The 13072-nt window shown below is 45.4% G+C and overlaps 1 long non-coding RNA gene across 1 annotated transcript; it reads left to right on the top strand.

The window, feature by feature from the left end:
* Positions 1–1302: 1302 nt before the first annotated feature.
* LOC309647526 lies at positions 1303–11959 on the top strand. Its single transcript, XR_014256144.1, has 2 exons — positions 1303–2957; positions 11551–11959. It is a non-coding gene; the product is annotated as an uncharacterized lncRNA (long non-coding RNA).
* The last annotated feature ends 1113 nt before the right edge of the window (positions 11960–13072 follow it).

Raw genomic sequence — 13072 nt, 5'->3', positions numbered from 1 at the left:
GCCAGTATTTCTTGGGGCAGGGAGAGGGGCTGTGGACCCCTGGAGATCCCTAGCTTAATCTGGGCAGTCAGGAATCTCGACCTTGAAAAAGTGATAATTTGACCGGACCTAAAAGATAAGAATAGTTATTTCCCTCACTAAATTAGCTTCCAAAACCTGAATTTTTAAAAAATCGTATTAATCAAATAAATTAACTTTATAGCAATGGATAAGTTTGTATCCTAATACCCAGGCCCTGTAATTATGAATAAAATTCTATAAGAAAATAGGCTGTCTTTACAAACATAAAAATGAGTCCATGTAAAAACAGAACCTTGCACTGCATTTCTTCTCTTCTTGAAACGGTGCCATTTTATTGAAGAAGAACAAGCCTGGTGAATAATTAAAGGAAACATTTAGTGTGCAGAGGCTAATAATAACCTTATGTTAGGACGGCATTGGTAAAATAAGTTCTTGACAATCTGAGGGCATAGTTTTGCTGGCATGATAACTCGAGAGTGCATGTGGATTCCTAGGTCAGTCCTGATAAAAAAATAAGCAAGTGGCCTTTTGATTGGCGGGTCGCCAAGAATTCTGATGGGTGCCATTGCCCACATGCCCGGGGCCGTCCAGGATCACTCTGGGGTGGGGAATCTCTCCAGGGAGAGCTCTAAGGAAATCCTGCCCCCCAGGCTCCCTCCTGACTAGGACAGTCTCTGGCAAACTGATCAGTTGTGCATCTCTACTGTTTTGCCTTTTTCATAAAGTAACATAATAGAATCTTACGATGCTGTAGCCTTTTGAGACTAACTTCTCTAACTTAGCAAAATTATTGCAAGATCTGTCCATTAGTAGCATGAATCGACAACTGTTTGCTCTTTCCTATTGCTGCTCTGAACATTCCTGCAAAGCTACTATAAAATTCACATACAGTTGCGGGGGATTGGGTTTTTTTTTCTTTTTTTTTTTTTGCGAGGACATAAGTTTTTTTTTTTGTTTTTGTTTTTTGTTTTTGTTTTTTTAAAATATTTTATTTATTTATTTATTTATTTATGGCTGTGTTGGGTCTTCGTTTCTGTGTGAGGGCTTTCTCCAGTTGCGGCAAGTGGGGGCCACTCTTCATCGCGGTGCACGGGCCTCTCACTATCGCGGCCTCTCTTGTTGCGGAGCACAGGCTCCAGACGCGCAGGCTCAGTAGTTGTGGCTCACGGGCCCAGTCGCTCCGCGGCATGTGGGATCTTCCCAGACCAGGGCTCGAACCCGTGTCCCCTGCATTGGCAGGCAGATTCTCAACCACTGCGCCACCAGGGAAGCCCCAGGACATAAGTTTTGAATTCACTTGGGTAGATACCTAGAAGTGGGTTTGCTGGGTTGTATGGTACAATCATGTTTAGCTTCGTAAGAAGCTACCAAACTGTCTTTAGAAAGTGTCTGGACACATTCCCAGCAGCAATAAATGAGTGTGTCTGTTTCTCTGCATCCTTGCCAACATTTGGTATTGCTCCTTTTTAAAATTTTATTCATTTGTTTTTAATCTTAGCCATTCTAATTGGTGTGCAGTTACTGGTATCTTGTTGTGGTTTCAATTTTCATTTCCTTAATGACTAATGATGTTGAGCATCTTTTCATAAGCCTATATGCCATCAATACATCTTCTTTGGTAAAGTATCTGATCAGATATTTTGTCAGTTTTTTATTGGGTTGTTTGTGTTTTTTATTGTTGAGTTTCAAATGTTCTTTATATAGTCGAGATAGAAGTCTTTTATCAGATAATGATTTACAAATATTTTCTACCAGGTCTGTGGCTTTTCATTCTCCTAACAGTATTTTTCACAGAAGACAAAAGTTTATTTTGATGAAGGACAATTTAACAAATTTTTTTATGACATGCTTTTGGTGTCATATCTAGAATCACATCACCAAACCCAGGGTCAAACAGGCTTTCTTCTAAAAGTTTTATAGTTTAACATTTTACATTTAGGCTATATATAATCTGCTGTTAGTTAAATTTTTGGATAAAGTATGAAGTATGTGTCAAGGTTTATTTATTTACTTATATAGGTGTGTACAATATTTCTAGTTTTTTTTTTTTTTAATCCTTTCTCCATTGATGTTGCCATTTTGTCCAAAGTCAGTTGACTGTATTTTTGTGGGCCTCTTTCTGAGCTTTATCCTGGCCTGTTGATCTATGCGTCCATTCTTTTTGCCTCTAGCATGATTACTATACCACGAATTTGAGTAATGTGAGGGCTTCCTCGTCAGCACTGTCTTGGCTATTCTAGTTCCTATGCCTTTCCGTATAAATTTTAGAATCAGCTTGTCAATATCTATTAAAAACCTTGCTGAGATTTTGATTGAGATTATTATAGATCAAATTCTAGAGAATTGACATCTTAGCAACGAGTCTTCTATTTCGTGAACACAGTATGTCTCTCTATTAATTTATATCTTCTTTGATTTCTATCACTGGCATTTTGTTGTTTTTAGTATACAGATCCTGCACATATTTTGTTAGCTTTATACTTAAGTGCTTTATGGTTTGGTTTTTTTTTTTAATTTCAAATTCTAATTGTTCATATTCAAGAGCTCAGCTGAGCTGAAAGCTGAGCTGCCAGATGTCAGAACAACTGATTAAGAAAACAAGCCAAGTGGTAAAGGCACCTGTCAGCCTTCCATCACCTACTGTGACAGTGTGAGCCAGAGGAAGCACGGTGCCCACATTGCATTTAGCCCGCAGGATGGCACCAGCTGGGGTCGGGTGGACCGGTGTAGACACGGGGTCATCTCACTGCTGAGGGAGCCCTGAAGAAAAGGCTCCTGTGTTTTACTGAACTCAGGGGCTTGGGGGAGGCAGAGGGGGAAGGGCTGGGAGTGGAAAAGTAGTGAGTACTGAGTCAGAGCGGAGAAAAGTGTCCTGGAGATTTCCCACTCCTCCCCAACAAGGAGATCTAGGCAGCGGCACCTGAGGAAGGCCCCAGGTAAAGAGGCCCCCAACTAGGGGTGCCTGGGCTGGGAATGTGGATGTGCACAGGAGCATGGCTGGCCAGGGGCCTGGGTCCTTGGTGCAGTCCCCTTGGAGACCGTGATGCATGGGCTGTGCCCCAAGTTTGGGGTGGGGGGCATGTCCCCTGTGAGGTCCACGGGTAGAGCCTTTGTGATTGCCATGGTCGGGCCTGCAGTATTACACGTAGGGTTTGGGCCAGAAGCTGGACTCCTCAGCTGGTATACGGGAGCACAGGGTGACTCTTGTATTCTGTAGCCTCTGACCTTGCTCTACTCACTTAGCAGGGCTAGGAGTTTTTTTGAAGATTTTTTTTTTCTACATAGATAATCATGTCATCTGTAAATAGAAACAGTTTATTTCACCCTTTCAGATCTGCAGATCATTTACTTCTTTTTCTTCCCCTGTTACACCATGTAGAGTCTCCAGTGTGATGAATATGAGCGCTAAGCGTGGACCTACTTAACTTGTTCCCAGCCTCAGGGGAAAGAAGTCAGTGCCTCATGGTTCAGTATGATGTCAGCTGGAGGGTGATTGGAGACACCCTTTATTAGGTTAAGGAAGTTCAGTTCTGTTGCTTCTTTGCTGAGACTTCAGATCCTGAATGGACACTGAATTTTGTTCAGTGCTTTTTCTGTATCTGTCGAGATGATCATATAAATTTCCATTTTTAGTCTCTTAATGTGGTGAATTATATGGATTGACTTTCAAATGTTGAACTATCCTTGAATTCCTGGAATGAGCCCTGAGTAGTTGTGTTGTATTATGTTTATACGTCACTGGGTTGTATTTGCTAAGTGCTTTCTACTTTTTACGTCTGTATTTCTTTCTTTTTTTCTCCCTTTACTGCATTCTCTTGGGTTAATTGGGCATTTTTTTGTGAGTCCATTTAATCTTTTATACCTCTTAGGACAAATTTTAGTAGTTGCCCTAGAGTTTAAAATAAAATATAAATATCAAATATATATGTAAGGGTTTAGTCCAGCCTTAAATAATTTTACACCCACGTTTGTGGCATGTAAGGCCCTTGCAACAAAATATTACCAATTCCTCCTTCCCTTCCTATGTGCTATTTTGTCATAACCTCCACTTTTACAAATACTGTCAACACACAATACATTGCTATTATTTTTTCTTTAAACCAGGGGTCAGCAAAGTTTTTCTTTAATTTAAAGGCCCAGATATTAAATATTTTAGGCTTTACAGGCTCTGTCATATCTATTTCAACTACTCAGTTCTGCCACTGGGGCACAAAAACCTGCCTGTGTGACAGGCAAACGAATGGGTGTAGCTGGCTTTGTAGTAAAACAAAAACAGATGGTAGGTCAGATTTGACCAACTGGATAGAGTTCTCCCACCTCCACTTCAGACTGTTTACCTTTCATATAAAGCAAAAAATGAATTTCAGTTGACTTTAATGTATTCTGTTTCCAGAGCTTTTTCACGTTTTTGTGCAGATACAAGTTTTAGTCTGATATTGCTTTTTTTTTTTTTGGTGGAACTGCTGCTGACACTGAATTCCCTCAGTTTTGGTTCTTTCCTGAGAATGTCTTATTTCTTCTTTAGTTTTAAAATATAGTTTCTTTGGGTGTAGAATTCAGGGTCAGTAGTTTTTCTTCCTTCTACAGTTTAAAGGTGAGATTCCATTGTCTTCTGGTTTCCTTGGTTTCTGTGTCCCTGTGCATGTAAAGTGTCTCCTTTCTCTAGCTGCCTTCAAGATTTTCTTTGTTTCTTGTTTTCAGTAGTTTAATGTAATATCCTAAGTGAATGTTTTTGTTTTGTATTGTATTTATCCTATTTGGTGTTCTCTTTGCTTATCAGATCTGTGGTTTGGTATCTGTCATTAATTTTTGAGAATTCTTGACCAATATTACTTCAGATATTCCTTCTGCCCCATTCTCTGTCTTCTCCTTTGGTTTTGCAATTGTGCATATTTTGAATGTGAATGCGGTCCCACAGCTCTTGGATGTTTGTTTCTTTGGTGTTATTTTATTTATCCTATGCTTTTCCTCTTTGCATTTCAACTTGGGTAACTTCTGCTGATTTACCTTCAGGTTTATTGAGTCTTCAGTGCTTGTGCTGAATCCACTGATGAACCTTCCAACGGCATTCTCATCTCTATAACGGTGGATTTTTTATTTCTAGCATTTCCAGGTGGTTTTTTCTTATGCTTTGTCTCTCTGCTGAAGTTCTCATTTGATCTTACATGTGACCCACTTTTTCTATTAGAGCCTTTAACATACTAATTATAGTTATTTTAAATTCCCTGACAGATAGTTCCAACAACTGTTTCATATCTGAGTCTGGTTTTGACGCTTGTTCTCTCTTGGGAGTGTGTTGGTTTTCCTTGCTTTTCTCGTATGCCTCCCAATTTTTTCATGACAGCTACATACGTGTGTCAGTCAGCAGAGAGTGAGATGAGTGGTTTTTGTGCCTGGACGCGGGCATGCCTTTCTTCCTCCTGGACCTGCAGTGTGAGCTTTCCATTAGTCTAGTTAGCAGTTGGGTGGGTTTCTGATCTTCCATTGCTATAGCTGCCCTCAGTGAACTGCAGGCTTCAAATTCCTGCAGAGATCACTTAGGGGAGGGGAGGGTCAGCTGCGCGATGCCTATTTGATTCTTCATTTTTAGTCTTCCCTTGGCGCTGACCCAGAGAGGGTGTCTCGCCTGCCTGCCCTTGCTCCTCTCCCGTCCCTCTCCCGGCAGGATTCTCGGAATTGTGCTGTTATTTGTCACTCGAAGCTCCTTGGCCTGGTGGTGGTTCTGGGTCTGGGGGTGTGGCTTTCTCAGTTGCCCCGCCCTCCCAGGCAGCAGTCCTGGACTCAGAACTGAAATTTGAAACCCAGGAGTAGGTTGTTTTGACCACCCCTCCCCACCCAGTCTCCTTTGCCGGCGAGAGCGATGAGCTTCCCCATGCAGGGAGGCCAGCAGACCACGGCTTTGTTCTCTGATGGGGATGGAGGGAAGACTCAGGTGGGGTTCCTGGCCCTTGCTCCCCAGTGGCTGCTCTCTTCTTCCCTGCATCTTCACCAGGTGGACTACTTCTTGGGCTCTTTCTAAGTGTTTCCGCGAGCGTTTGGTGGAGTTATCAGGGAAAGAACCTGCAAGATCGCGTAGACTCCCTGAATTTCTGCAGCCCAGGCTTCACACGGGCTTCCACCAGCCCCTTAGCTCTTGTAGCTGACCTCCTCCTGGCTGTGTCTTGTCCCGTCTACTTGAGGTGGCCCAGCCTGGGCCTCTCTTCTCTCCCTGCAGCGCTGGGTCTCCTTAAACCTTGGGCCAGTCATTTGCTCTGTGACCTCAGCTCCCTGGCAGGTTCAAGCAAAGCTGTGACTTTGAAGTTAAGCTGACTCTTTCTCATCATAAGGGTGGGACAACATTCCTTCCAGCCCTTCGCGTCCTGAGGCGCAAGCCGAAAGTCTCCAGGATCCTCCTTTTAACAGCGCCCGCAGGTGGGTCCAGGCACACTGAATTTGGCGATGTCTCACTCCAGCGGCTTGTGACCTCATCTGCAGATCAGTTTTGTCGGAATTTATGGGGGTGAGTCCCAGGCCTCAGGGTTTGTAAAGCTCTGCAGGTGGTTCCAACTGCGGCTAAAGTTGGGAACCTGTGACCTAATCCTTCCAGAATCTGTTGCTTATAGTCTGGGCTGGTCACCGTGCCTTCCTCTGTCAGGGAGCCTTTTCTGAACTGACGGTGGCTGTTTCTTTTTATCCATCCATAAAATGGAAACACCAGCAGCCTCCTGTCACTCTTCCCAAAAATGTGCCTCAAAAATGACTCCAACGAGATGAAAAACGGTTTTGATTTCTCTATTTGGCTGGTGATGCTTATTTAAGCTTGCCAAAGGGACTGCTAATTGGTACCTGGTATTATTGTGTTCTCTAGAAACAGAAATAAAATCAATCTCATGTAGTCTTCCCAAATTCAGTGATATATATATATTTTTTTTCTTTACTTTCCAATTTCCCAATCCAGTCTTCCATTACAATTTTTTTTTTCTTTTCATGCAGTTGCTATTTGGCATTTAACTCTGTCACTATTGCAAAAGCACTGTGTTTTGGCATTTGGTTCCCTCATTCCTTTCTTAAGAGCCAACTGCTTTAATTTCATTATTGCCCCCAGAAATAGTTAGGTTCATTGGAACGGCTTGAACTAACTCTTGTCTCTGAAACGAATGTATTCCATTAAACATCTTCATATTTCAGACGATGCCACTCCGATATTTACTCTCTCTTTCTGTTCCAACCTACAGTCTGTTGTGTTTGGACATTCCACAGGTCAATCAGCGGTTGTTTTCGGGCTTCTCTTGTTTTCTCCTCTATGCGTGTCTGGTGAGGAATACAGGCATCTCGTGTTTCCTCAGACTGTCGTCCTGGCCTTGCACAATGTGTAAAACCTGTGGCTGTCCTAGAACAGTGCTTCTCAGACGTACATGTGTCTGATTCCCCTGAGGGTCTTTTAGATTGCAGAGGGGTCAGGAGGTCGAAGGGGGCCAGGCCTGCCTTTCTCACCAGCTCCCAGGTGGTGCTGGACCACGCTTTGAACATCAAGGTGCTAGAGGAATGAAACAAATGCACAGAGCCACACTTTACCAGTTTCTAGAACTTTTTATCCTCTTAATTTTCCAAAAGCCCCAGCCCAGGTTGTAATGTTCAAATTAGTATCATGTGATTTTTCTTTCCTGACCGTATCCTGGAGATTTTCCTGCGGTTCCGTGAGGACAGGCCGAGTGGACACTCAGCGTTTGTCGGCTGAGAATCAGTGACCTGCCAGGGAGGGAAGAGGGCAGAGGAGGTGAGGAGACAGACAGGGGTCGGCCCCCAGCAGGAACCCCCAGCCTCTCCTACTTTCTTTCGCAGCAGAGAACCGTCTCTGGGTTGATGTCCTCTGCACAGCCAGCTGGGCAGCTCCTGGCAGGGCCGCAGAGCGCGGGGGGGGTGCCGGACAGCCGGCACCCCTCCTCTCTCCTTCCCTCCCCTCTGCTCCCGACCCAGCCCTCACTGCGTCCACCCAGCTCCGCCCACAGAGCTAGGACAGTATCTGCGACCTTGCTAGACCAGCCTGAAGATGCCTCCAAGGGTAGGGCCCCTGAGCCAACCGTCCTTGTAGGATCCCAGCTCTGACTCTCCCTTCCGGGCTGGGTCTTGGGGACTGTCCAGGTGCATCTTTTCAGGAGGACCAGGCAGCACTTTCCGACACTTCCGGATCTTGAGCTGAGTTTAAAGACCGTCTACAGCCCAACAGCGATGCCCCGCAAGACCCCACGCTTGTGTCCCCTGTGGCTGTCTTCATGACCCTCAGCAACCAGAAAGCCACGCTTGTCTGATTCACTAACTCTCTTCTCCCTCCAAGTACCGTATTTCTGGATATTCACTACAACGAGAAAGTAGATGACACCATCCTCATCTCCTATTTGATAGAATGGTCTAGAGAAAACTGATCTTCATTCACTAGTATTTCCTTTAAATTTTTTTTCAAAGCAGTTTGTTCTTTACTTGGTTTCACAGCTGTGAGCATGAAGTTATCACCTGAAAATGTTGAGCTCCTCCAAGACCACAGTGTGAAAGGGGTGCTGCGTGCACCAACCCAATTCAGCCTTCACTTATTCATTCAGTCAGCACCCACTGAGCCGCCGTGGATGGGGAGGCCCGATGCCAGAGGGAGGATACTCACGGAAGCTTCCAGTACGATCCCTTCTGGGAATGGGTGACCTACTGGGACCCGCAGACTCCAGGCGTATGTGCCCAAGGAGCTGTGCCAGGGGTCCAGGCGAGGTGACCCCAAGAAGGCGGTGAGCAAATGGACCAGGGCAGCCGGAAGTTTCAGCGAGGCCCCGGCCGCTGAGGCGTCTCGCCCGTCTCGTGAGAAGGCTGTCTTTATCGGGAACGGGCGTCACACCTTGATAATCCGGAGAAGGGCAAGGATGTCCATGTTGAGACGACTCGAGTCCTGCTCTTCTGGCTGTCTTCACGTGGACCCCCTCGCACCCCAGCACTGACCCCGCGTGGCACTCGGGTCACGCCCTCGCGGTGCTGTAACTCCACGCAGTGTGGTTTTATTCACGGTTGACCTGTGTCTGTGGTGCAGTTGGCTTCGTGTTCTTTTGCTGTTATATTTTCGTTAGCTGTCCATGCAGGATGATGGTCGGTTAATGGGATGATTGGGTAGCTTCCCGGCTCTGAGAAGCTCCTTCTTCTCGTCCCTACACAGCACACAGGCCCCTTCTGCCTTGTGTGCCCCGATGCTGACCTCCTCCTTTCTGGACGTCGGTTCCTCTGTTGCCTCTGCATCCCCCTGGGCTCACATGGGGTGGGTTTATTTGTCTTTGATAGGGCGGCCTGGGTCGATCGGAATTCTGCTGCTATCTTGTTACGGTTTTAGTAGTGTTGTTCTTCGAGTTACCTCTTACAGCACTTGGGCCAGGTGCTAAATGTGCACTGCTTTAATTAAGTAAGGCGGCTTTACATTAAATGCTAAGAAAGAATCTGATAATGACCAAGTTACGCATTCTGAAACCAACACTACAAGAACTTTTCCTCTATCAGCTCAGAAATCCTCCCAATTTGGAGATACGGTGTGAGAAGGACACGACCCCTGCAGGTGAAACGGTTGGGAAGGGGTCGCTTTCGAGAAGTGCTGCCCTGGGCTCTTTCTTCCGCTGGTCGAATTATTCAAAACCTGACGTAAAGATGGTGCCTTGTGGTTAGTTTGCCAAATACATTCACAGAACTAAGCTCTTAGGGCTACAGTCTTGTAAGTTGGGCAGTTGATGCAGCCCTGCCCCGGCACGGGGTGGCGATTGGGTAGGAGAAGGGAAAAGGTTCTGAAACCACGCTTATGGGGACAGCCTGCTGCTGGAGAGGTTGCCTGTTAATAGCAGGCGAGCAGACCCTCAGCAGCTGCAGCCGGCGAAGGGCCACCTGCGCCCCGATGGCATCTCGCCTTCCCCGCGGCTCCTCTGTGTGGACACTCAGGGGCCCCGCTGGCTCCACCAGGAAGCGGTCCGGCTTCTGGTTGGCGGGGCACTCGCCGTGCGCATGCGTGTATTCAGTGACCACCCTGCCCTGTGTATCTCACGGTTCTCAGCTGTCCATCACACTTGGAACAGCTCAGGGTTCGCTGCAGGAGAGATTCAGCCACATCCTGCCCTTAAAATATCACGATTCACAGTCAGCAAAAGGGAAAACAGATACATCGGCCTTCATCAAAATTGCATCAAGGGACTCACTTTCTCAGAATGAAAAGGCAGACCCCAGGAGGGGGGAAAATATTTGCAAATCATATGTCCGATAAGGGGTTAATGTTCAGAATACAGCGTTTTACAGTGCTTTGTTTGATTGCCCTTCACAGATACTGCATTTTTACAAATGGAAAGTTTGTGGCAGCCCTGTGTTGTCAGGTGATGGTTAGCATTCTTTAGTAACAAAGTAAGTTAAGGTATGTACACTGTTTTTTTAGACCTAATGCTATTGCACACTTAATAGACTACAGTATAGTGTAGACATCACTTTTGTATGAACGGGGAAACAAAAAAAAATTCATGTGACTCGCTTTATTATGATACTTGATTTATTTCACAATCTGGAAGTGAACCCACATTATCTCCAAGATGTGCCTGTACCCAAAAGAACTGAAAGTAGGGATGCAGACAAATATTGGTACACCAATTGGTCTCTGGGAGCATTATTCACAATGGCCAAAAGATAGAAAAAGCCCAAGAGGCCATCAACAGATGAGCAAATAAAGAAAAAGCGGTATGTATATACACGCAATGGAACACCGCATCCTTAAAAAGGAATAAAACTCCAGCCCATGCTGCAGCACGGGTGACCCTTGAAAATACGACGCTCAGTGAAACAAGCCAGAGACAAAAGGACAGCTATTGTACGATTCCACTGACAGGAAGTACCTGAAATAGTCAGACTCATGGAGAACGAAAGTAGAATCGTGGTGAGCAGGGGCTGGGGGAGGGGGATGGGCAGTGAGTGTTTAATGGGGACAGAGCTTCAGTTTGGGAAGATGAGAACGTTCTGGAGGTGATGCTGGTGATGGTTGCAGAGCAGTGTGAATGTGCTTCATGCCACTGACTGAGCTGTGAACTTAGAAATGGTGACGACGTTACCTTTTGTGTCGTGTATATTTTGCTACAGCAAAAAATAAGGTGTCAGGAGAGTTGGTGCTGAGTGTCAGAAGCACTGTGTCCAGTGAGATGTCCGTCTCCTGACACGCAAGCCTTTCTCTGGGGCGACTGTAATTCATGTGTTGTTTAAAAAAAAAGGAAGACACAGGATAACGAAGATTCTGAGGTTGTTTTGCTCAGATTTTGTTCTAAGATGTTCTAAGAGTGTCTCACACATGGATTATTGCTTTTGGTGTGGAAAGCATATAAACTGTGATGGAATCTTGGGTTGCAAGGGACCTCAGGAGGTCACCATCTCATCCCTATCTGCAGATATCGTCCCACTTAAATTACCCGAGGTGGACGACAGTCTCTTCTTATGAAAAAGATCTCTTCATATTCCATTTCAATTTTAAGCATTTCACTGACGTGAGAATATTCTTTATAGATAACCTCAAACAGCCACTCTGTCCAGAAGAACATTCACAGGGCGCCCACGTGACAATGCCCTGTCTCGGGCACCACGGGGCCCAGAGGTGAATGGCGACTAGTGAATGAAGTCATATGAGGGGGACCCCTGGCGACCATCTTCTAGTCCACAGTACGGGCGAAACGTGAAGACCAAACACCGCCTCCCGGCCGTCTCCTCCCCAGATGTGTGATCCCGTTTCCTCTCTTGCCTCCGTCCAGGCATCATTTTCCAAGTGTTCAATACTGCTTTGAACCCTCCTACGTGAGCCCTAAGCATTTCTGCGGGACCTTTTGCTGTGTACCTCATAAATGAGCACTGTATTCTAGAAAGGTGCCGTGGAGTTTAAAAGTAATGGAATAAATGCATATGTTATGCAGTTATTAAAGTGGAACTGTACTGTTTTCTTTCCACTGCCCCAGAACACTTCTAGAATTTGCCACATTGACTAATTTCGTCTTCCGTTCCAGAAGGCCCCTGGTCTGCAGCAGAGATCAGAGGTCAGTATTATGGCATGGTCAGTCTTTAGTTGGGAAACATCTTCTGCTGAGAGGTATTGCAAATATACCTCTAGTTTATAGACCTCAGCAACTCAAGTTTCTGGCAAATTTCAGTTTTCCATTTTCAGGGTTAACATCTGTCTATGTTCTTTTATTATCTGGTCACCGACCAAAAAATGTTTATCTGGGACAAGAACTGATATTTTGGGGCACACAGCGATTTATCAGGTCAGTTCGTCACTTTATTCATCGCTCCACTGATAACTGTTCCCTCTGATCCGTTTACAATTTGCTTAGAAGATTCCCATATGCGTGCTTTGAGGCAGACAGAGCAGGCGCTGCCCTCTAGATGAGGAAACTGGGGCTTAGGAGATCCTTTTCCCAAATAAGCCGAACTCAAACCCATGTCTTTAATCTCCAAATACGTCGCGTCATTATAGAGCCAATATGAGCAAGAACTCCAAGTTCAAAATAGGTCAAGGATGTGGTATGACATCCTGTGGGGCGAAATGAGACCTGGACCAGCCGAGGAAGAAGAACCAGTGCTCCATCCTGGGACCTTCTGAACGTGGGGCTCACGCTTCTCCTTTACTCGCCCTGGCTAATCTGGTGGTGCTAAACTATTGGAAGGAAGTCCAGAGAAGCAGATATTGATGTAAAGCTTAACTTAAATGCCGTTATAATATGCAGCCTCTAGTTGAGCTGTTTAATCTATCATTGTTATCTGTCACGTGGCTCGACGATTGAAAGCAGTTGCATTACCAATCCATAAAGCTGGAGCTGCTCCCTGGGTGATAATTGACCACGTTGGTATTTCTATTCACGGGTTTTTATAAAGAAGGTAAAAGTGGGTTGTGTCCAAGTAGAGCATTTGATTGTGTTAATAAATGTGATAATCAGGTTGGACGTCCAACAAAATGCCTCCCACGAGTGGCCTGGTGGCCCAGCCTGCTGGGTGCCTGTAACCGTGTAAAACCCAAGGCCATTGTCCCCAAATTGCT

This window comes from Balaenoptera physalus (genome assembly GCF_965194825.1).
Source record: "Balaenoptera physalus genome assembly, chromosome: 18".
NCBI lineage: Eukaryota > Metazoa > Chordata > Mammalia > Artiodactyla > Balaenopteridae > Balaenoptera > Balaenoptera physalus.
The sequence above is the reverse complement of the archived record's forward strand: the minus strand, read 5'-3'. Positions and strand labels throughout refer to the sequence as shown.